General features: G+C 39.0%; 1 protein-coding gene across 4 annotated transcripts in view; it reads right to left on the bottom strand.

The window, feature by feature from the left end:
* The window catches only part of lmo3 (LIM domain only 3), a 116,505-nt gene that overhangs the window by 38,736 nt on the left and 50,865 nt on the right, over positions 1–26,904 (bottom strand). The gene's annotated exons all lie outside the window — the stretch shown is intronic.

Below are 26,904 nucleotides of genomic sequence, written 5' to 3'. Positions count from 1 at the left end.
GGCACTAATGCACCCCCATACCATCACAGATGCTGGCTTTTGAACTTTGCGTCGATAACAGTCTGGATGGTTCGCTTCCCCTTTGAGTTGAGTTGAGTTGAGTTGATCCGGATGACACGATGTCGAATATTTCCAAAAATAATTTGAAATATGGACTCGTCAGACCACAGAACACTTTTCCACTTTGCATCAGTCCATCTTAGATGATCTCGGGCGCAGAGAAGCCGGCGGCATTTCTGGATGTTGTTGATAAATGGCTTTCGCTTTTCATAATATAGCTTTAACTTGCACTTACAGATGTAGCGACAAACTGTATTTAGTGACAGTGGTTTTCGGAAGTGTTCCTGAGCCCATGTGGTGATATCCTTTAGAGATTGATGTCGGTTTTTGATACAGCGCTGTCTGAGGGATCGAAGGTCACAGTCATTCAATGTTGGTTTCCGGCCATGCCGCTTACGTGGAGTGATTTCTCCAGATTCTCTGAACCTTTTGAAGATATTATGGACCGTAGATGTTGAAATCCCTACATTTCTTGCAATTGCACTTTGAGAAACGTTGTTCTTAAACTGCTTGACTATTTGCTCACGCAGTTGTGGACAAAGGGGTGTACCTCGCCCTATCCTTTCTTGTTAAAGACTGAACATTTTTTGGGAAGCTGTTTTTATACCCAATCATGGCACCCACCTGTTCCCAATTAGCCTGCACACATGTGGGATGTTGCAAATAAATGTTTGATGAGCATTCCTCAACTTTATCAGTATTTATTGCCACCTTTCCCAACTTCTTTGTCACGTGTTGCTGGCATCAAATTCTAAAGTTAATGATTATTTACAAAAAAAAAATATCAGTTTGAACATCAAATATGTTGTCTTTGTAGCATATTCAACTGAATATGGGTTGAAAATGATTTGCAAATCATTGTATTCCATTTATATTTACATCTAACACAATTTCCCAACTCATATGGAAACAGGGTTTGTACATTATGGAATGGATTAAGCAAAGAAGTCAATGTGCTAAAATGATCCTTCTTAAGAAACTGTTCTAACTTAAAGTGTTTACAAAGTACAAGGAAGAAGAATCCTAATAGACATCTTAAACCTAATTTAAAACGGACACAATCTTTTTTTTATATTTCATAAAGGATTAATAAAGGCATCAATGACTTCTGTTTTGTTTGAGCAGGCATTTTACTGCCGTGTTACAGGCACCGTTTGGAAACCACTAAGGTCACATCTACAAACATTTTTTATGTAAATATCTAATTTCCCGAATTCTTTGTGGCCTACATAACATGTCATGCTGGTTCTTTGGTCAACATGTTGCATAGATTGTTTTACACACCATCTTCAAGCCGATTTCTCACCGTCTCTTTAGAATACGCCGTTTTGTGGGCGTTCTTATTTACTCGGTTGCCCTTAGAGAGTATCTTCTCCCTGCCATCTTTGTTGTACAGGTAGTTTTTAGCATTTGCATAGTGAGCCTACTGAAGGATATAAGTCAGAACTGTATGGTACTTTAAAATAGAAATGACAACAGCGGAGGATGAATGTCCCACAACAAGAGGATAGAGAAAAAGGAATTTATTGACTACAGCACAGACTACAACTGAGGACGCGTGCAAATTTTCAGGACCTATGCAGATCCCAATTACGCGACAGCAGGTACCAACAGGTTAGAAAGGTTGCAAAACAAAACGGCAGATGTCTTCTGATAGTCTGATGTACCAAAATGGAAACTATGCGCCGACAATCCATCAAGCGGTGCAGCTTCGTAGCTTACCAAACTCGTACTAAAACATTGTGACAGATTTTTGACCGCCGTGTCTAAGTTTCTATATTCTCAATGAAACATAACATTTTCCGTGTTGCTTGCTTCCGAGTACTTGATAGTATCATTTATTTAACAGGCATCAGCCTTGAGTCTACACTTAAACACACAGCGTGGTTCATTTCGATGCAGTTTACAATGAAGCTCATAGACTGAACCCCTCAATGTTTGAAACCACTTTCCACAAAAATACAAGAAAACTTGTTAGCCAAAAGTTATTTAGGCTAATGCTTTAACACAGGGGTGCTCATTACGTCGATCGCGATCTACCGGTCGATCTCGGAGGGTGTGTCAGTCGATCACCAGCCAGGCATTAAAAAAATAGTCCTAAAAATGAGCGATCATAAATCTTCACTATGACGTCACTTTCGTCACTTGATTGACATTCACGGCACCAGAGGGTGTTCTGAGATGACGCTGGCTGCTGCCAGCTCATTAAAATTACCGACTGGAAGGCGAGAAACACTTTATTTCAACAGACTCTGGCGCCGTACCGGTCGTCAAAACTCCAAAGACCGACTGCACAGTTGCACAATAAAAGCTCTGCTTCATCCTGCCTGCGCTACCAAAATAAGAGTCTCAGAAAGCTGGCGTGCACAAGCTAGCAAGCTACGGAGTTTGCCGACAATGTATTTCTTGTAAAGTGTATACAAAGGAGTACGGAAGCTGGACAAATAAGATGCCAAAAACCAACCACTTTCATGTGGTATTTGACAGAAAGGAGGACTTTTTTTCTCCTCCATTCGAAAATGCGGACGTTATCAGCACCACTGTCTGATTCCAATCAATGCAAGTCATCACAATCAGGTAATACACCAACTTATATTCTTGTCTTCATGAAAGAAAGGAATCTATGTGTTAAACATGCTTGTATTATCTTTAACCACCTTTAACGTGTTAACAATATTAACTATATGTGTTAAACATGCTTGTTTTATCTTTAACCACCTTTAACTTTAACAATATTAACTATATGTGTTAAACATGCTTGCATTATCTTTAAACACCTTTAACTTGTTAACAATATATACTTGCATGTTCGAAATAAACTCAAAACTCAAACTCAATATTAACTATATGTATTAAACATACTTGTATTATCATTAAACACCTTTAATGTATTAACAATATTAACTATATGTGTTAAACATGCCTGCATTATCATTAAACACCTTTAACTTGTTAACAAAAACATATATTTCATAAATAAGTAAATATGAAAGAGGTAGATCCCCATGACTTGATCAATTGAAAAGTAGCTCGCCTGCAGAAAAAGTGTGAGCACCCCTGCTTTAACACAAACACCTAAAACAATTAAGGTATGCTGCATTTTGAAATGTACCATCTGCAACATTTTTTATTTAGACAGAATAATACCGTACATTTTAGAGTACTTGCATGCTTGTGACATTACAGTATTTGCAAATGCATTGTACAATGTTTCGTTTTCACAGAAACGTCATGTGTTTTCTACTTATTATAACCGTAGTCTTTTAAGTTATCTGCTGTTTCCTGGTTTGCAGGAGTCCACCGCATTTACTACTGTGATAAACTATTTTTGATTTTACGGTGTTGTACTGTTGCTATTTAACAATTGCTTGCCATAAGTTTTACGGCCATTTACGGTGTACTGAGCCTATGTCCACACCAATTCTTTGTCACCACAACTACAATGACCTGACTACAACTGACTGCATTGGAGCAGGTGTTGAGTTAGGGTTGGGTTAGGGCAGTGTTTCTCAAATAGTGAGTCAGGAGCAGCAGGAGAGGTTTTTATTATTTTTGTCCACACTTTAGTATTCATGTTAGAACGACATACTTACCTACAGCTATGTGGCAGCAGAGCTCAATCTAATCAAGAGACTCCCTGTTCTACCCAGTAGAAGTAGTACCGTATTTTCCGCACCATAAGCCGCCCTGGGTTATAAGCCGCGCCTTCAATGAACGGCATATTTCAAAACTTTGTCCACCTATAAGCCGCCCCGTGTTATAAGCCGCATCTAACTGCGCTAAAGGGAATGTCAAAAAAACAGTCAGATAGGTCAGTCAAACTTTAATAATATATTAAAAACCAGCGTGATGTGGGCGCGCATTGAGTCGTATATCAACATGGACGGAGCTGCGTGAAAAAAGCCACCCGGCCTCTTCGCGTAAACTTCCCTTAACCACTCGCTCATCTTTTCTTCATCCATCCATCCCTTCGAGTTAGCTTTTATGATGACGCCGGCTGGAAAGGTCTCTTTTGGCAAGGTCTTCCTTTTGAATATCACCATGGGTGGAAGTTTCTGGCCATTAGCATGGCAAGCTAGAACCACAGTGAAGGATGACTTCTCATTCCCTGTGGTGCGAATATTCACCGTACGTGCTCCCGTTGTATCCACAGTGCGGTTCACAGGAATATCAAAAGTCAGTGGAACCTCGTCCATGTTGATAATGTTCTCTGGCCGGATCTTTTTTTCAGCTATCTTGTTTTTACAATATGCACGGAAAGTAGCCAGCTTTTCTTGAAAGTCTTTAGGCAGTTGCTGTGAAATAGTAGTCCGTGTGCGGATGGAGAGATTGCGTCTTTTCATGAACCGGAAACCTGTCGCTTAGTAGGAGCCATTTTGTGGTCTTTACAGATGTAAACACACTAAGGAAATGAAACGTAATATCCGCGCGCTTCTTCTTCTTCTACGGGGGCGGGTGGTTGCTTACAGTAGAAGAAGAAGCGCTTCCTCTTCTATGGGGGAGGGTGCTTACCTTGGCGGTTGCTTGCGTAGAAGAAGAAGCGCTTCCTCTTCTACGGGGAAAAAAGATGGCGGCTGTTTACCGTAGTTGCGAGACCTAAACTTTATGAAAATGAATCTTAATATTAATCCATATATAAAGCGCACCGGGTTATAAGCCGCACTGTCAGCTTTTGAGTAAATTTGTGGTTTTTAGGTGCGGCTAATAGTGCGGAAAATACGGTAAGTAAACAGGAACACGTGTAACAGAGGCGATAAGTATTATCAAGTTCTCAATGATAATTCCGTTAAGGGGGTTGCATTAATTTATGTCCCCAGGGCGATTATTACTGAATAAATTGAGAAGCACTGGGTTTTGGTAAACAGGCTAACATGTCTGATAGAAAGCAGCATAAATCTCACAATGATAACTACATCGGATCGGGCCCTGCTGAAGCAAAATAAAAAGAATAGCAAAGCCAGAGCTTGTGCCATTGAAATAGATGGGACATGGTTTCCACCACTGCCCAGGGAGGACCCTATTATTTCTTTGCCTGCTCCAGGGACTTTAATGGGAGTATTCATTAGGGATTCAGGGCTGTTACTACACAGCGACCCAGACCAGGCTACAAGGGAAAAAGGAATCTGATAACGAAATCATATAACAAAATAACCTATTAAGCAGACTTCTTCGGGCACTTTTTAGCCATCGTTGTTAAAATGATAAAACGGCATGCCACTCTCGGAGTCTGTAAGAGATCGCAATCTGATAAATGATCTTGGGGCTTGGGATATGCAGGGTTGTTTATTAACCTTCAGAAAGTATGTTTCCCAGAGGCAAAAGAAGCAGATAGATTGCGCCCTCATGAATAGCTCCAGAATTAAGGGCCACTGTCAACACACCTTGAGACAATGAAGGATATTTTTTGTAACACAGTGGCTAGGTGGAAAACAAAGAGGGCCTCTTCTGTGGATTAATACTGAATTAATTAAAATAATTATGCCTCCTCCTTTGAGCCCTCTAAATTTAGATATGTCTGTATTATCTCATGTCCTTTTCCTGTGTAACGCCAAAAGGCGCTCAGATAAAATAGAAGAAACGATGACTTCTCTCCTCGCAGACGCGTAATTGATCTAAAAAAAAAAAAAAGCCCCAGAAATGATAGATTTAGTGCAAGATAATGAGCAAGTGGCGTTTGAGCCTAACAGCGGCACTTTGTGTTGCAGCTTCCAACAGGGAGTCACAGCGAGACGCCTCTTACTCTGCGGGGGCGAATGTCCTTGTCTTCCACTAACCTGAATCATTTACAGATAGCATGCTCTCAAGGACCCAGAATCTAAATGATGGAAGGAATTGGCATAAAAAAGGTGATTTCATAAGCTTTCAACATTTGTTGTCAGTGCGTGTGTGACGCCGCCTGTTATGTTGAAAAAGGTTTGACTATTTGGCTTTTAAAGATTCTTGGCAAACGTGTCCATTCGGTTTCTTCTACAACCATAATCAATAGCTTTCCTCAGAGACCCATCATTGTTGACGTTAAAGACAATTTAAAGCCAACTAAATAATACCTAACCTCTTAAAGCCAGGTCGTTGTTCGAAAAAGACGTCAACCACCCAAAATAAATCCTGTTGCCATACACAATGTCTTCTTGGATGATCTTGGTATCCACATCAAGCGGAGACGATACCTAATGTAGATGTGAACCCTGTCTATGGACGTTCTCATTCATCCGGGTAATTAGATTCTCAATCGATCACAACTGGACTGTTCAGTTTGTCTTTGAAGATGCTTTGCCTCTCATCTAGGGTTGTCCCGATACCGATATTTTGGTACCATAATGTAATTCGATACTTTTCAAAATAAAGGGGACCACAAACATTTTTTATTATTGGCTTTATTTTAACCAGAAAAATCTTATGATACATTAAATATACATTTGTTTTTGTTATCAAAGGCCATTAAATTACATGGTGAACATACTAGACAACTTCTCTTTTAGTAGTACGTAAGCAAACGGGGTACAAAGGCTCCTAATTTTGCTAATGATGCATGCAGTAACATAACATATTGTGTGCATTTTGTCAAAATTATGAGGGACAAGTGGTAGAAAATAGATCAGTAATTATTAATCTACTTACTGTTAAAATCTGGTTAATTTCTGTTTTAGCGTGTTCTAAATAAACTTATGTTACAATGTAATAAGCACTTAATCTTCTGTTTGGAAACTTTACATAAGTTTTGGGTGATACTACAAATGTAGGTATTAAGTATTTACAGGTATAAGGTAGTTACAGGGTCACACATTGGTCATAATCAAAGTTCTCTTGTGTCCATGAACGTACTTCCAGAGTTGATAAAACAATAAAAAAAATATATTTTGTGATAATAAAACATTTAATCATTGTAGAAACGACTAGATATGGCTCTTGTACTTGGTACCGTTACAGTCGATGTTTGTGTAGTTTCACCCATTTGTTTACATTCAGGAACGCTAACTTGCTCTTAGTGGTTAGCTGCCGTATCATCCTAGCGAAACATGTTTAGCTATCCCTCGTCCTGCAGGGATGATACTTGTAAGAAACGTAGTTTATCTGTCGCCATGGAGGTGACGATTAGTAAATTATCCATCCATCTATTTTCTACCGCTTGTCCCGTTCGGGGTCGCGGGGGTGCTGGAGCCTATCTCAGCTGCATTCGGGCGGAAGGCGGGGTACACCCTGGACAAGTCGCTACCCCATCACAGGGCCAACACTGTCAAGGACTATGGTGTGTTTGTTTTCCCGAGATGCAAGTAAAGCTGGACTGGTCATGGCGTGAAGGTAAATACATATTTATTTATAACACTCAAAGGAACAAAAAGCGCACTCAAGGCGGATGTACAAACTTGACTAACGAAACAAAAATACTTGCACGTGGGCAAAAAACTGTGAACAATTAAACAAAACACTAACTGTGGCATTAATATAAAAAACTTACTTGGACATGGCATGAAGTGCGCAGAGGTAGACAGAGTGTGACAGGGATGCGGGATGTCGTCAGAACGACGAACTGAAAACAATGAACTTAAATACTATAGACATGATTAGTGAAAGCAGGTGCGTGACGTGACAGGTGAAAACTAATGGTTGCTATGCTGACAAAACAACTAAAGTGCACAAAACCGAACATGACTAAAACAAAACATGATCACACAGACATGACAAACACAGACAATATTCACACTCACATTCACACACTAGGTCCAATTTAGTGTTGCCAATCAACCTATCCCCAGGAATTACAAGTAGCTAAAACACTATGGAGAGACGTTAGCAGCTAGCTAGATATGTTCTAAAGCACCGCTTGCAGAGCAACACTTCAGTGTTTCTAACCCCACGTTTTAAGCCAAAATAGGTCCTTTAACCCTCTTCTGTCTTCACAGTTTCTGTAAAAAAAAAAAAAAAAGGACCAGTATTTTTCCAATGGAAGTATAATACCTTTTTTAATTAATTAGTACTACTGTACTTTATTAGTACTGGTATACTGTACAACACTACTCTCATCCGAGCAGTTTTTTTTTTTATCAGTTCATAAACTTAAATTGGCCAGATCTAATCCAAATAACTTTTGGCACGAGTTTAGTATGACGGGCCAAAAGTCTTCATAATAGACAATCGGTATGTTTTTTGCCCCTTCCGTCCAAAGACAAATAATTGAATGTCTTATAAGATTGTCTTGTGGTCGGAGTTGTGTTGAGAGAGAATTTGTCCCGATAACTGAGTCCAAAACGGGTCAGGACTGACAGTCGTAAATATTGAACATATATTCGACCAAAACTCTTCATGTCTGAGTGGAACGCTGACGCCTCCCGAGTCACCACTGCATGAATTGTGACGTGGTACAGAAAGTAGCAAATCCCGAAGCTAAAAAAACATTGCAGCTACTTTGGTGGGAAGTAGAGACAAGATTTATGGCTCTTTGAAGGGAGCCGGATCTCGAAGAACCGTTCCTTTTAAAGAGCCTTTGCAAAAGACTTGTTTTAGAAGTCACTTGTTTTTTATCAAGGAAGCAAAATAAACAATTACTGGTAGCATTCATAAAATACATTTTGGATCAGAATAATTAAATTTTACTTAGAGTATATATTAAAGATCAAAACTGTTCAATACTTAATTGTTTCTTTATATGTCGGGTCTGAAACAGATAAACCATCTCTTAAAATTTAGAAAACCTCTGTATGTACTAGCTTTTAGATAAACTGAACAGTTTAGTTGCAAAAGATTGAATATCCTGAGAATGTGGATGTAAACATTTCGATATCAATGCTACTGGATCAAATTAAATACCTCTTGGTTACTGAAATTAGTTAGCTTTACGCTGGCGTCCTTCTAGTTATGTGGACATGTGTTTATTTGTATTGAAAAATTACCATAGCAACAAAGACACAACAAAGCAACCCCCCTATTACTGGTTTTTGATTGATTGAAACGTTTAGTACAGTACATATTCCGTACAATTGACCACTAAATTGTAACACCCAAATAAGTTTTTCAACTTGTTTAAGTCTGGGTCCACGTAAATCAATTCATGGTGTCCTGCAGTCTTCAAAGATTAGGTTAATATATACCATATTTGTGTGCAGTTTTTTAAGGGTTTTTTAGGTGTGTGGTCAATCCACTAGAAAAACATCATTGGCAACACACAAAAACGAGGGGTGACTACATTTTTCACAAATTGTACTACTTGGGGACAGTGATCATGGAGCTATTTAGGTACGCAAAGCATCTAATTCAATACAATAGGCTAAAAACCTTCACAATTTAGCTTCACCCAATTGTGTAGTACATGTGGCTAAAATCAGTCAAATTTCCTGGCAAAACTAGGAACTGAGGAAAGTGATTTTTGGAACTCTTCAATCAAACAGGCTAAAAAGCTTCACAATTTAGCCTCACCCCCCTGTGTACAACAGGCGGCTGTAATCTGGGCACAATCAGGCAAGTTTCCTGTGAGGTGCGCAACAAAGTGCGACACTATAATTTGCTAACAATGGACGATAATGGTTGATAATTGGACCAACCTTTTCACACCTTATGTGGAATGTATTTTGGATGCAAAAACCTGATGTTTGCAGTGAGTGCATTAAGTGATTCCACTGTAAAAAGTCTAAATATGTGGCTTGTATGATACTTGGTAATATTTCAGCAAAGGAACATGTAATATACATTTCCGCTAATCTTTGGTTAATTTTGTATTTTTACAATTAGTGGCACTTCAACTTAAACGTGCCCAAATGTGCCTTAAATGTGTTTTGAGACAAGAGCTATCTCTCGGCTAATTGTTATGCTTTAAGTTGCAAGAAAACATTTGAGTTAAAATCATCCCCACCACTAGTTAATGTAGCGAATGTCAGTATGAACCCTGTAAGATTCACCCAAACCATCTGGTCTTCATCGCGAGCATGAACCTATAGCTAAAGATTGGCATAACTTAGTTTTTCCAACCATGGTGTCGTCAACTAGAATTCCTCAACCCTTATGGTTGAGGAATTCACATTAGTCGCATAATTTTGGTCTTGACCTCTGTATGTATGATGCGATTATCGCAGATCTTCAAGATGCAACCTTTTAATCAAATTTGAATAATAGGATATTGAGACTGATTTGGTGGATTTAAAGATTCCTCTTTTATTCATAAATGAAATTGTAAATGGGTATTTGATGGGTAGATTTTGAAATGTATTGCACTGTATTTTGTACATTATATGATGTATATTTTCATAAGCTGCGTGCTTCTAGGGATGACCTTTTTGCAGAACGGACTCTGATATTAACAAAAGAAACAATGAAATACAAAACTGTGTCTGTAAATAAAAAAAATAAAAAATCTGGTGAAGCAATTCGAGCGTATCACTGCTCGCCTGGGCCATACTGAAGCAGAATTAGTCTCAAGCCAGTCAAGAATTGTGAAAAAATATCTATTTTAAAAAGTCACATTTATCCATAAAAATATGGAAAAGCTGCTGATTGAGTGTTTGAAGAAGAAGACGCTCAAAGAATATATCAATCCTGCGAAACAGGCTTGTAGGGATTATATAGCCTCTTGTGTTTTTTTCCTGACATAACGTACATATATGTGCATTCTTTTGTGTTGTTTTCATCCAATATTTGTTGGATGAAGGTATGTTACCATAAAATTATGCAGTTTTAGGGGGGCAAGCAACATTCAAATTAGTTTCAATAAGAGATTATAAATATGCATCTGTATATGTACGTTATGTCAGGAAAAAAACACAATCCCTACAAGCCTGTTTCGCAGGGTTCCCTGCTTGTCAGGGGATTTTATAAAAATAGAATATATTTTTTATTTTATAAAAAATAAGCAGGGTTCCCTGCTTGTCAGGGGATTTTATAAAAATAGAATACATTTTTTATTTTATAAAATCCCCTGACCAGCAGGGAAACCTGCAAAACAGGCTTGTCGGGATGATATAGCCTCGTGTTTTTTCCTGACCTAACGTATATTCCGCTCTACCCGGATAAACCACAGAAACCTCGACTATATATGTATATATATATATGGTTGGATGGAGCTGTTCATAGCTATATAAAAAATAATGTTTGTAGCGTTTTTCTTTTGTTTTGCTTCCCAGGTGGATGTCTATAAAATAAATATAAAGTAATCATTGAAAAGATAATTAGAAACACATAATCTCCAAGAATGCTCCGGGTTTCTAAACAGACCTCCTGGTTGCTTGTCATGCACTTGTTACTTGTCTGTTGCATAATTTATTTGGTACCTCTGTGCTACATTAACCACCACTTTCAATGATTCAACAACACCCTCCAGCGTGTTCTATAGCTTACGGGGACGCTGCATAGTTTTGCTTCTCAAATCAAGCCATGTTTTGTCTCCCAACAAGCTAAGCCGGGGAAAAGAGACGGCCATCTTTTGCGTGGCGACGGCGGCTCCTGTGTGGCAAAACGCTTTGAAAAGCGTCAGGACACAGGGAAAGCCTGCCTGGCCCTGCGGGGAGGGAAGATGGATGGAGCGTACCTGCCACTCGTCTTTCGCTGCTCTGCCAGTTTGATGTCGCGGACGCTAATGGCTCTCAAGGGAGGAGGCAAATTAAGCGTGGTTTTGCTTGTAATGAATTCAAAGGCACAGGATCAGAGGATGACAGCTTAGAGGCCTTCTGTGCGGAAGACCCAAAGCATGGCTTTTAATACTTTTAGCTCAGGATTATAATTGGTAATAAATATATATGTTCCTCATGGGTCTTTGAACAACGGCACGACTGCCTGCTATGTCTAGAGGGCTGGAGGATAACAATGTAAAATATCAGACTCGACATATTCCTAATATCCATGGCTGACAAGACAGCATGTTTATTTAAAGAGGTTGAAGATGCGGCTCAGAATAAAAATTCATGCCTCGCAGAATTTGAAAGGGAACTGATGCAGTCAGTGCTCAATACCTTGTATTGTCGGCCCGCGTTCGCTGTGTATTGCAGCACGGTACGGCTCAGTGGTACCTATTTGATGAGCGGGAAAAACAGACACCAATTACATTATTCCACAAGGCTATAGTCCAGTGGACCCCAAAACCCGATCAGAGTCTGTAGGCCCCCGTCTACTTTTGGCAATGGTACGAGTGGTATTATGCCAAATGTGTTCTTTCAGCTTTGGCCAACTAAATGTGTCAAAATACGCAGTCGACGCCCCCCTGATTACTCGAGTGTAAATGCCATACCTTAGATAGGAAAACATACAGATCCCAACAGAAGTTTACGTACGTTCACCTCATTATGTCATGTCACATTTTGGTCCTTTAATTCTTTATTTGAACCATTCTTTTTCCAATTTTCTTGTTGTATCAAATTCATTGAAAACTTGTGTGCACAAGTTTGAATACATCTTATAATAAAGGTTAAAGAATGTACTGCAGGCCAGGCACTACAAACTTAGTGACTGTGATTGACTGCAACTTGTAGTGTCTCTTTGGCAGATTAAAATAATCCATTCAATCAGCAAAAAGGAAAACAAAAAAAAGTGTTTTCATCTAATTCAATACATTAAATAAACTCAGCCAGTCAGTTTGTTTTTAAATCTACATTGGATAAAATTACCAGAAGTGTACGTCCATTCATTATAGGCTTGACTGGCTCGTTTCTTTTGGTCATTTTTTGTTTTAAAACACAGGTGCCAAACTCAAGGCCCTTGGACCAGATCTGTCGCACCATATCATTTATATTGGCCCGCCACATCATTTATTGTAAACCACCCAATCATTGTATGTGGTCTGCTACATCATTTATTGTGGCCCACCACATTTCATTTTTTTATGTGGTCCGCCACATAATTTATTATGGTCCGCCATGTCATTATGTGGTCTACCCTTTTTTTTTTTTTTTTTTTTTTGCTGCAGCTGTTACATATACTGTAATATTGTACATGGTAATTGGGATTTGTTATATATTGTGTATATGATATAAAAATATAATAGAATAATATATCAGTATATATTATATACTGTATATATAATATGTAAATATTACATATGTTATAGGTTATATTGCTACTACGGTACATTTTTAGTCTACTTAATACCTGCATTATCCTTTCCAGCCTTACACTTTCCATCCTTTGTGACTGAGCTACTGTTTGGAACAATTTCTAATGTGAATCAATAAAGTTTGCCCAAGTCTAAGTCTGCTACATCATTTATTGTGGCCTGCCAAGTCATTTAATGTCATTTATGTGGCCTGCGAGAGGCTGGAAATAATAAAGCACTTTCTACCTTTTTGTAATTTTTCTTTTGTTCTTTAAATTTTGACATACAAAATCTACTGCATGCATTTGCATATGTCCTGCACTTTAATATTATCTGATCATGCAACAAACTGTTCAGAGCCCTTTTTTTGGTAATCAACGATAAATACTGTTCAACTGGACTTACTATATAAAAGCAAGTTATCCAACAATCTGTTGGAAAAACAATTAATAATCCAAAAAATAATTCTAATTGTGTGACAGGGCTAATGTACATTGATATTTGTATGTATTGACTGTTACAAATGAACGTCTGAGGGCTGCCAGGAATAATTACGATGTGGCCCCTTAATAAAAAAAGAGTTTGACACCCCTGTTTTAAAGGAACTGTTCTTTTTCCGGAATTATTGCTTTTTAAATTGATTAATACATTGGATTCACAAGTTAAATACATCTAATAACAAATGACTGTTACAGAATGTGGACCAAGTCCTACTGACCGTGATTGACTGCAGTTGGTAGTGTCCCTTAGGCAGCATAAAAGCCTTCATTTAATCAACAAAAAAGAAAAAACCCCACATTGTATTAATCTAAATAAATACATCAAATAAACTCAACAAGTCATTTAGTCAATCTACATCGGAAACATTTATCAGAAGTTTACATACACACGATAGGTGTGGCTGTCTTGTTTATTTTGGTCTTAACAATTTAATTACATTTTCCCGGAATTCTTGTGCACCCAATTTTTTAAAATAAATTTGAATGAACAACTTTGAATACATTTCGGAACCAATGGTGCTAAAGGTTACAGAATAAGTTCAAGCCCAATTAACTTAGTAGCTTAGTATCAATTTAAGTGGACCCCGACTTAAACAAGTTGAAAAACGTATTCGGGTGTTACCATTTAGTGGTCAATTGTACGGAATATGTACTTCACTGTGCAATCTACTAATAAAAGTTTCAATCAATCAATCAGCTGGTAGCGTCTCTTTGATAGCATAAAAGCGACCATTGAATCAACAAGTACAAAACAATACATAGTGTGTTTATCTAATTAGTCCTTTTTAAACTTTATAAACGGGTATCTATTTATTTTTATTTTGCAAGGTTTATTTCCAGTACCCATTACAAATTCCGGCTGCAGTGTTCCTCCCTCCAACCAATCTCCATCTTTCCCGTCCCTCCCACCACTTCAGTTGCCCCAGCCTCAGCACGCATTCATCAGCTGCCAGATTAGAATTTGTTTCCTCACAAACCATTGATCATCGGCCTATTACTAGGCAAATGACAGTTAATTACCCACTACATTAACCACTGGGACCCGGGGACCGACTCTCTGTGCCATCAGTCAACATGATGAATGTGGCAAGTTCAGTAATGCATGGCCATTCCCTCGTCCGCCTGCCACACCGAGAACAACCCCTGGATCTCACTTCCAGGCACCCGAGGAAAATCTATGGTAATCTGCATAATTACAGGCTCAGGGTTAATAACAGACAAATGATTTGTTGCATCTCAACATAGGCTTTTTTAACAGGATTGTGCTCAGTTGGTTTATCGGCCTGTCTTTAACCAGGCTGGTGTCTCACTTACGTGGTGGAGTTTGTGGAATGAATTCCAAACGTCACGCAGGTTTTCTGCTGTAGTTGGAAAAAGTTTCGACGGAACAGATGAGAAGCTTGATGGCGTTCAGGGGAGGGTGGCAGATGTAATCAGACTCCCGCATTCCTCAGTTTAATACCCCCAGCCTGTGTGATTGTCAGTGATTAAACAACGTTCGGGGCACAATTATTTCAATTACCGTGGCCATGACCTGGGAATTGTCCGTGGGATAAGATTTTCTTCCTCGAGTGCCCCGACTTGCTGGTTGCCAGGCTCTATCAGTTCTCATCTGCACCTGGACTCTGATGTCCTAATGATGAATTATGGCCTGCTTTCTGAAAGACTGCCGGGTATACAACGGAGCATTGCCCTGAACAGACAGCTAGGAGAAACGTCGCCTAATTGGTTTCCATACAACCCCCCACTAAAAGGCCTGCTTTTTTCCCCCCACTAAGCAACTTTAAAAGTGTGAAGAAAATATAAGCCATGGTTACTTTGACTTCTGGATACTTACACAGGCCAACCGGCTTGAGTCAAATCCTAGTGAACTGTGGTCTCCTTACTAAAATTACTTACTGAATTGGGACATTTTTTGTAAAAGTTCATAATGCTAATCAGTTAAAATCTTACGTGGTTTGGCCCCACCACAACTTTCTGATTTTGCACATCTCAAACTAGATCCACTTCCCCAGACAACCTGATAGTTCCCCTCAGGAAAAGTACTTTCAGCTCGTCGGCCTTTTCAGTAAGGGCAGTCCAGTTTTGGAACAATATCCCTTCTCATATAGGCTATGCAGATACATTAAGGCAATTCAAAAAATATGCTTAAACCATGGCTACTTGAGAATCAAACTTGTGTACATCATCAATATTTTATTTTCTGATGCTTTGTGCTACCTGCCAGTATAGCTATGCCAGTGTGTAATTGTTCATGGTGCTGTTGAAGCATAATTTGTAGTGCTTGTGCTAAATGTTTCCGTAGATTTGTGTAAGATATTAATCAATTGTTTTACTATTTTAAGTAGCCTGTTAATGGTTGTTGTTTTTATTGTATATTGTTTGCTGCTGGCATTCTACATCTTGCACAGGAACTATGGTTGAAAACTAACTTTATAGCTAAAACTTGCGCATTTACAGCAATGTTGATTGTGCGTTGTACTTGTTCAAATAAACCATCCATCCGTTTTCTACCGTTTGCCCCGTTCGGGGTCGCGGGGGATGCTGGAGCCTATCTCAGCTGCAATTGGGGCGGTAAGCGGGGTACACCCTGGACAAGTCGCCACCTCATCGCAGGGCCACAAATAAACCAATAAAATGAAAAAAAAAATAGTCACTGCTTAAGTTGATGTCGACATACAAACCCACATGGGTTTAAACCTATAAAAACAGTTTGTCAATGTGTATTGTAGTATTGTTGACCTCATTATTTTTAAGCAACGTGAAAGGGCTGGGCGGTAAATGATACCAATATATATTGCGATAGACACGTAGTCGATTTCAATATAAAATGCATTCAATAGCACATTTGATAATTATTTTTTTTTTATTTGAATAATTCTGAACAAAGGCACTCGCTCTCTGGTAACCAAGCAACACAGGAAGTGACCACTGATCAATGGGAGTAGCACACCAATAGCCAATCCGGTAACAGTATCAACTATCATGTTTCTCACTTTTTTTGAGTAAGAAGAGAAACTAAAAATGAGTGATACAGAGAGCGAAGAAATTGTCGATAAAACAGAAAGTCACCTCGACAGTATGGCAGTTTTATGGATTATTTAAAACGGACCGTAGTCAGACCAATGTGGTCTGTAAATTATGCAAGGCGTTCGTCCCCACCAAGACCAGTAATACCACACCACCTTAACAGCGCTCACCCTTGAGCACAACCGTAGCTTCCTTGCACTAAACCTGCTGAAAATAGTTCTTCTCAGGTTTCTCTATGTTCACATTTTCACAATTTTCACTATTTTGTTCCGCTTTATTAAGCAATTCTCAAGTATTCCTACTTAAGGCATGCTAACTGTTAGCATGCTAGCTTTCTTAGCTAACCTTTCAGGCATACATCTCCGAGTCACATAACTTGGTACTCGACACAAGATAATAATGGTAATATTAGCATGTTTACGTTAGCGCGCTCGTTTTTTTTAGTTTTTTTTTTAGAAAGTTTTACAGGTATGCCTTTTAGTCCTATATTTTGTTAATCAACATTATCTGGCTACCTTAGCATTTCAGTTTGGACTTAAGTTTTTCAGCATTCACATGCAATTTGCATATTTTAGTTTTCCAAGTATTTGTGGCTGCGTTAAATGTACGTAGAAAACATTTGCCGGAGGATTTTTTTTCTTCGACAAAAACAACACGATTGTTTCTTACGACCCAAAAAATTACCAAAACAATGGAAATGGCAGTTTTTGATGCAATAAACCAGGGGTAGGGAACCTATGGCTGTAGAGCCAGATGTGGTTCTTTTGATGACTGCATCTGGCTCTCAGATCAATCTTAGCTGACACTGCTTAACACGATAAGTAATGAATAATTCTGCTGGTAATCACAGTGTTAAAAATAACGTTCAAAATATAAAACATTCTCATTCATTTTAATCCATCCATCCGTTTTCTACCGCACCTGTTCAAGAAGTCACATTATTGGTAAGAAGTATTTTATTTATTAGCTTCAGAATAACAATGTTATTAAAAAGAATAAGAGACTTATTACACTCTAAAAATGTTGGTCTTACTTAAAAATGCACGCATTTAGTTGTATTCAGTGTTAAAAAATATAATATGGCTCTCACGGAAATACATTTTAAAATCTTTGGCTTTCGTGGCTCTCTCAGCCAAAAAGGTTCCCGGCCCCTGCAATAAACTAATGCAATCTTTTATATTTGCAAAGATTAGCTACTTTTCAGGGTTTTTAATTGCCATGCAAGTTAACAAAACATTTCAACGGTCTTAATTTTGCGTTACTCATCTTTTTTCTTCCCTGAATGATTAAACTTTTTAACATTTACAACTAACTACTGTACTGTATAACTGTAGCTATAGTCGGATGTACAACACTTTTTTTTAATTGTTGCATCCATTATTACATTGTTCTTCAGTATTTTCAACACCCATTCTAAATAAAAAAAGTTGCACATTTTCCATACCGTTTTGCCTTCTCTTGGAAAATTTCAATTGGACTGCATCGTGTTCAGCCCCCTGGATGCATTATTCTTTTGGATCATCCCCTCCAGTTGAGATTAGTTAAATTAGCTGTGAAGAGCAATGACTCACTGGGGCTGTGCATGTTTGGTGCAGATAATTGCGAGGCTTGTGTGCCACTATCTGGCACCCAGCTCAGTCTAGCAGGTGGGCTGGCACCGGGGACTGCCTATCGAACAACACATCTGGTCCGAATTTTTTATTTAGTCCTTCTCGAAATGCACTGAGGAAGACCACTGCCAGAAAATAACCGTTACCTTGCTTGACTTGAAACGAGTTTGTTCGAACCCCATGTCCCATTTAACCCATTTAACAATTGTATTCATTTAATAGGGTGGCGGATATTACTAGTCTATTTCAGCTTTAACTAAACCATATCATACAAGCAGGGGATATATAAATCTCTGGCTTTTAGCCTTAAACTTGCCATGATAACCCTGACTATATTTGTCACGAATGTCAATGTTTGCATCATTTGGACTGAATACATGTTATTTAATTTAAATTCAAAGTACATTTGTGGTACTTAAACAAACTGTCAAATAATGAATATTTACCATTAGCAATGTAACATACATGCAACATTACACATTGTAGACAAAAATGTTTTTTGTTTTTTTTAAGAAAAAAACATTGTGAAATCGACTATACACAGTGTGTGGCCGCTCCCCTAAGATAATAATGACCCCCATTACAGAAAATAAACTGCATTTTTTTAAATCGAAAGCATCATAAGTACATTATCACTGGGGGACAGGACTAACACACTGGGAGCAAGCACGCTAAAAGCTAAGCTAACCGTTAAGAAAGCTTTAAACAACACCATGAACAAAGTGGTAAGTAATGTTTAAGAAGTGTAGATGGAAGGACGTTGCAGCAGATATTAAGGACATTACCATTTGGATTGAAAAGAGCCTCAAGAGAGGATAATATATCTACTATTGGCATGTCAGCCAGAACTACACGACACTTAAGAAGAAGACGGATAAAAATTGATGGTGTCGATACCAAGAGTAGTACCGGTATATACCGTATTTTTCGGAGTATAAGTTGCACCGGAGTATAAGTCGCACCTGCCGAAAATGCATAATAAAGAAGGAACAAAACATATATCAATCGCACTGGAGCCCGGCCAAACTATGAAAAAAACTGCGACTTATAGTCCGAAAAATACGGTAATCGATACTAGAGTGAATAGATCAATATTTTTATTTTCTAAATATCTTATTTTGTTTATGATTCTGTTGTTTACAAACTTAGAGAATAATTCTCTGGACACAGGCGGACTAAATACTTGACAGTTTTTACGTCAAGTATTTGATTTTCACAATTTACTTTGTTTTGCTTAAATATGTGTAATTAAAGAGAATTAGAAACTAGTTTAAATATTGTTTTATTGATAAACTGTCAATAGCACTCACCGTAAATACATTTAAAATATTACAATTAATACCTGTAATTATCGGCCATGGTATCGCTCATGAATTATTAGTTTTGGAATCGGCAGTTTAAAATCTAGATCGAAACATCACTATTATGGATGTGTTCTATGTGTTCCACCGGTGATATATTCACCCATTATTTTCCCTTGCGTTAAAAATGAACTGAAAAGGACTTAGATGCTACACTGGAAAATAGTTGTATGTGGGCACCAATTAAATGAATTATTGATATTATTTAAAAAAAATGCTAATTTTCATAAAAAAATGTAGAATTATTTCTGTCTACATAAAAATGTTCTTTATATTTCAAAAACATTATGTTGTACTGTTCTGCACTACATGTGAATAATACCACAATGCAGTGCACCTAGAGAATTCTAGTAGTTGACATGAGGAAAAATGAATAAATGGTGTTGAACAGGGTGAAACATTTTTGCTTCTAAAGCAACGCCTTAAATTGAATTCAGGTTTTCCAGCAGAGCAGCTGCTTTAATGAGAAATTACAACTGAACAAAGGAGCTTTTTAGTGCATAGTTTTCTCTCAAATTAATTATGGCTGCACTTCAACTGCAGACTAAATGATATTGCCGTTGAGGGCCTGTCATTTCATCCCATCAGATGGCATTCCTTTCCGTGCTTTTAGGAACCAAAACAAAAGAGCCACTCTTGACCTCCACTAAACAAAACGTGACCCCTCTCATCAGGACAATTAAGAGCCGGGTGGAAACAGACCCTCCTGTGTGTGGGTGTGTGTGTGTGTGACACTCCTTCAGACTCAATCACTCACGATTACCGGCGCCCAGTTTGACCTCTCAGCATTTCCAGATTACACGTGAATGGCCCCAAGTAATTACAGGAAATTCGTAAGGTAATTGCTGTGAGTGAATTGTTTTGTTTGGGACGAGGTAAATGGTAGCCATTCTTTAAAGCGCAACTTTAATGCCAGTTTAGCATCCACACACCGTCTCATTAAAAGTGTGAAATATGTCAGAAACAGTGAAAAAACACACCATTTTCCCGTTATCTTTAAAAAACAAAAACTAAAAAAACATAGAATATTACCAGTCAACTGGTGTTGCGTTATGGATGTTATACTTCGGTCTTAATTTTCTAGCTGGCCTTGCTTGCAGTATGGCACCACTTTACAAAAATGTGCGTTACTGTACTCTTCATTGCAATACAAATCCTCTGTTACTCACTAAATTCTTATCGATCCAGCAACTCTAGGTATCATAATTTATGTTCTTGCATGTCGCTTTTGGTTATTTTCATTCTAAGAAACACTTGTACTTTGGACTGATAACCCCGATGTGAGCGACCATTAAAGCATACTTGCCAACCTTGAGACCTCCAATTTCGGGGGGTGGGTGCGGGGGGCGTGGTTGGGGCGGGGGCGTGGTTAAGAGGGGAGGAGTATATTTACAGCTAGAATTCACCAAGTCAAGTATTTCATATATATATATATATATATCCCCGCGACCCCGAAGGGAATAAGCGGTAGAAAATGGATGGATGGATATATATATATATATATAAGAAATAATTGACTTTCAGTGAATTCTAGCTATATATATATATATATATATATATATATATATATATATATATATATATAAGAAATACTTGAATTTCAGTGTTCATTTATTTACACATATACACACACATAACACTCATCTACTCAGGGTTGAATTGTCCATCCTTGTTATATTCTCTGTCACTATCTTTCTAACCATGCTGAACACCCTCTCTGTTTATGCATTGCTGTGTGGAACGCACAAAAGTGCTTTCATCAAATGCACTAGATGGCAGTATTGTCCTGTTTAAGAGTGTCACAACATTGCTGTTTACGGCAGACGGACTGCTTTACTGTAGACGTTCTTTATATTGTGGGAAAGCGGACTCAGGTCCGCATGGAGCTGGAGGGGGCGTGGCCTCCTGCTCCGCCTGAATTTCGGGAGAAAATTTGTCCCGGGAGGTTTTCGGGAGAGGCGCTGAATTTCGGGAGTCTCCCGGAAAATCCGGGAGGGTTGGCAAGTATGCATTAAAGGGCTAACAACATTGGCACTTATTTCATAGTTCTGAACCTAAAAATGATGTCTACAGGTAAAATGTCCCACGAAATAGGCACAGTAGTGATTTTAGGCTTTTTTCAAAGTTAAAGTTAAAGACCCAACGGTAGTCACATACACACACTAGGTGTTGTCCTCTGCATTTGACCCATCCCCATGTTCACCCCCTGGGAGGTGAGGGGAGCAGTGAGCAGCAGCGGTGGCCGCGCTCGGGAATCATTTTGGTGATTTAACCCCCAATTCCAACCCTTGATGCTGAGTGGAGGGAAGCAATGGGTCCCATTTTGATAGTCTTTGGTATGACTCGCCCGGGGTTTGAACTCGCGACCTTCCAGTCTCAGAGCGGACACTCTAACCACAAAGCCACTGAGCTCCAAAATGTGGGCGGGCCTGTATCAGCCTGCTGACGTCACCTACAGAAGACTGGAAACAATTGAATATGTATCATGTTTTTTAGTAGTATTTTCATGTCAAATCATGATATTTTTGCACAGAATCGCAAATACATGATTAAATATGTCTGCCAGATGTATCGTTGCAGGTTGTAGTAATACAACTAGAGGAGGGGTCAGCCTGCATGCATTTCCAAATGAGAATATATTCTTCATTCCGCACTCCATCCAGCTGTATAATCCCTTGCCATACATCAATAGATGATATCTGATATCTGACCGCTTCTATGTTCGCCACCTCACGTCACACTAAATGGGGGCGCCCTATCAGAAAGGGGGCGTTCCAAGTAGAGTTGGTTATAGAACAAGGAAATGACATTATGGGAAATGACTGAAATTGTCACGTGGGGGTCGCATCTTTACGCGGGATCGTTCCTCCAATGCAACTCGGACACTCCGGACAAAAACGTGAAGGTAAGAGATGATTTATTGACATAAATCATAGGCAAACAGAAAACAAGCAAAAGAAAAGCGTGCCGAACGCACGGGAAGCTAAGGCTAACACTTAGCACAGAACTGAGACAACTAGGCACAGAGTCTAGAACTGGATACATAAACTTAACTGTTGCTTACCGCAAACAAGGAAGCCAGGACGAGTGAACAGAAAGGCAGGCTTAAATAGTGTCAGTGATGATAAACAGGTGCGCGTCGGGAACACAAGCGGCAGGTGAAAATAATAAGTAACCATGGTAACAAACTCAAACAAGGAAGTGCAACCAAGAACTAAAGAAGTCCAAAATTAACAGAACATAACTAAACTAAACATGATCCGGACCACGGATCATGACAGAAATATTCATTCCCAGAAGTAAAGAATACATAGAGAACTTTTAGTGAAATTTTGGTCATCTGGATGCTATGTTTGTTGTCACTGTCACTGCATCCAGGGTGCCACCTTTAACAAAACCTCACAACCATTCCGGACCTCAGCACCACATTGAGTCCTTCAACCCTCTGAAAACCAATTAGATTTGACCAATATTCACCTGTCTTTCACAGTGTTTGCCTGAACAAAAAGTTACTTGGTGACATCTGCGGTCACAGATAAGCCTTCGATCGACCATTAAAGCCAGCGTGGAGCAAGGTATGATGGGCCAGGGCTGTCAGGTGACGTAATGAAGTTGTTAATTCCTTTGTTGAGCGACTTGTTTGTCGATGCGGTTCAGCCGAGGGCAAAGCAGTGTGTAGCATTAGCATTCTCGTCTTCCTTTTGGCGTTCCTCATGAATAAATCAGGGTGTTAAAATCGCTACATTTACATCTCATTTCACACACGGGACTGGCTCCACTCGATTCAGCAAGGCGGACTCACCCATTGTGAAGTGTGTTATCTCTGAGGTGTAACCCTCGTTACAAAGCAGTGTTTGGAAAATTGTTTTGAAAAAAATAATTCAATAGTTACTCGTTACTTTGCTAAGAAAAGTAATTGAATTACTAACGGAATTACTCCTTAATAAATGTAATTAATTACTTGGAGTAATTATTGCGTTACTTAAAATAAAATACAAAAATAGTTTGATGAGACCAGGGTGTGTGTGTGCCTTTAAAAGTTGCTAAGTGAAGTGTGACTTCAGCGCCCAGACAGAGCAACATCAGCTCAGCTGTGTTTCTTGGCTCAGACTGGCAATTTGTGGGAAATGCATTAAAGTGTGTGGCAAAAACAACAATAGAGCTTGCTTTTGTCCACCCCTCTGAAACCGGTTGACTGACGTCAACATTAGGGATTGTCAACATAACCAAAACTGGCCACTACTTTCATATTGGAGACGACACTGGACAGGACGTCACTGTGTTGTGGATTCACGCTGCTTAATAATACCAAAGAATTAACAATACAGTGGATCCTTTGTTCATGAACTTTATAGGGTCTTTTAAATTTGTATATAAGTCCGTATATTGAAGCAAATTCCTCCATAAGAAACAAGGTAAATATTAGTAATGATTTACATCCTCGATAAAAGTCCATATTTTAGTAAATGTTTGTACACTCTGAACACAATATAAAGTACTGTATATCAAACAAACATAACATGGGGGTGATGGATCAACTTTTATTTAATAACAAAGTCAAAAGGAGTTGAATTGTCCTATTAGCAGCCACATTCTCACTAAGCCCTGCTGTGCACCCAGTTTGAAATATATATATATATATAAAAAAACTTAAATGTAACAGTTACATACGTTTTATTAACTTTAACATTTATTTTAAAAAATGCACTTTACTTTGTGGGTTAATCTGGTTAGTGTTCAGCGGAAGGGAGGTGGAGGTAGGGGGAGAGAGTGTCGACAACGCTGTGGATACTTCCTGAATGTTTCAAAACACACATCACTTGTCAATTGCTTAATTTGGACTCATGTTGAGTTAGCGAAACTGGAGACATGTAAAAAGCGCACAAAGTAGCACCGTAGCTGACAGCAAAACTGTTAAGTTAAAAATGTAAAGTACCAATGGTTGTCACACACACACTAGGTGTCCTCTGCATTTGACCCATCCCCTTGTTCACCCCCTGGGAGGTGAGGGGAGCAGTGAGCAGCAGCGGTGGCCGCGCCCGGGAATCATTTTGGTGATTAAACCCCCAAATCCAACCCTTGATGCTGAGTGCCAAGCAGGGAGGCAATGGGTCCCATTTTTATAGTCTTTGGTATGACTCGAACTCAAGACCTACCGATCTCGTGCTCATCCCGCTAACAATGGATGTGCTTCCGGGCACAAAATGGCTGCACTGAAAGCCACACAATAGGTGGATGAAACGTTCGTACTTGGAAACAAGGTGCGTACACCAAAGCACAGTTAATGCAGTCTGTGGTTCGTAAATGGAAAAGTTTATAAAATGTTCTTAAATTGAGGTTCCTCTGTAAAACAACTCATGTCGACAGACACAATTTTCATAGAAATGACATCTGGCAAACATGCAACTTGAAAAGCAGTAGCAAGATGAGACTCGGTGGTTTGGGGGGGGCACAATCGTGTCTGGCAGTTCCGCTAGGCCGCGCACTAATTGAGAAGTCGCTTAGGGGTTCAGCACAGGCCTCTCAGCTTCTGCCTAAAGCATTCAAATAAGGGCTGTAAGTGGGGTTGACACCAACCAAACAGCAATTTGCAGTCCTGTTTTCCACAGTCCTGCACCCCCCATCTCCCTGCCGCCCCTTCACCTCGTGCTGTTTTAACAGCTGCAGCCAGCTCCAATCACCCCGGTTAGCACTCGTCTCTTCCTCTCCCCACAACCCCTACTTCATCTCCATAAAGGCCTCGTTAAGCAGTGGTGGACACACGATGCCTCGCTCAGCCGCGCACGCCGCTGCGTCCGCGCACATTACCGCGCTAATTGCCGGCAAAACCGAGCTGACTGACTGACTGTCGCGGATCAGGTTCCGTCGCTCCAGCACTTCCATAATGGGGCTTGACTCCTGCTTGCACATTTCGCTTAACAGTATGAGGTCATGTGACCTTCCTAATGTGAAACATGACCTCTGACACAAGCACTGCTGCCAGGACAGACATGAGGAAAAAAAATCCTACTAAATTGATATAATTTAGATATGAAATTAGACCTTGCTGCTGTTCCATGACAACTGGGACTGGATGAATTTGTCCTACGGGGTAAACCTACTCTCTTTACCAGTATCTTACGGTATATGACAAAAATCTGCACAAACAAAAACAAAAATTTCCACAAATGACTTTTCCACGAAACCACTTAAACACACACACACACACACACACACACACACACACACACACACACACACACACACACACACACACACACACACACACACACATAATCACTAATTTATCATTTTTGCACTTGGTGGAGGTAAAACAAATACTAAGTTAAAAGGTGTGACCATGTTTTCCTGGAATTTGTTTTTGTAAAAAAAAAACAACAAATGATAATTAATTTATTTTTAATAATGCAATTACTACTAATAATAGTTGAATAGTAATTTTTGATGTTTGAATATTAAAAAAATATAAAATACTAACAATAATAGATCATTATAAAACAACACATTTAAAGGGGAACATTATCACCAGACCTATGTAAGTGTCAATATATACCTTGATGTTGCAGAAAAAAGACCATATTTTTTTAACCGATTTCCGAACTCTAAATGGGTGAATTTTGGCGAATTAAACGCCTTTTTATTATTCGCTCTCGGAGCGATGACGTCACAACGTGACGTCACATCGGGAAGCAATCCGCCATTTTCTCAAACGCATTACAAACACCGAGTCAAATCAGCTCTGTTATTTTCCGTTTTTTCGACTGTTTTCCGTACCTTGGAGACATCATGTGTTGTCGGAGGGTGTAACAACACGAACAGGGATGGATTCAAGTTGCATCAGTGGCCCAAAGATGCGAAAGTGGCAAGAAATTGGACGTTTGTTCCGCACACTTTACCGACGAAAGCTCATACCTGCCAACTTTTGAAATCAGAAAAACCTAGTAGCCAGGGTCCAAGGGCCGCAGGCCCCGGTAGGTCCAGGACAAAGTCCTGGTGGGGGGTTCCTTCGCCCCCCGACGCAAAATGATTGATTGCATTCAGACAGGTTAAAATGTTGCTAAAACCATCACTTTTCTATCAGTCACAGTGACTTTTCAAAACAAAAATATTACAGCAAAAATCATATGGGTTGATTGACATGTTTATTCTGTAAGCTAACTTCAATAGTTTGAAATTATTTTGACAGTTAATGCCAGTTATCCTGTCAACCTTTCACAAGACTTCAATTTGTTAATTGAAAGTATAAACAGTATAAACACTTTTTACAGTAAACAAATGGTAAAACAGTACTAAACAATTCCATTAAAAAAAAAATTGGTGTCATTATTAACTTC

Source organism: Nerophis lumbriciformis, linkage group LG05 (assembly GCF_033978685.3).
Source record: "Nerophis lumbriciformis linkage group LG05, RoL_Nlum_v2.1, whole genome shotgun sequence".
Taxonomy (NCBI): domain Eukaryota; kingdom Metazoa; phylum Chordata; class Actinopteri; order Syngnathiformes; family Syngnathidae; genus Nerophis; species Nerophis lumbriciformis.
The sequence above is the reverse complement of the archived record's forward strand: the minus strand, read 5'-3'. Positions and strand labels throughout refer to the sequence as shown.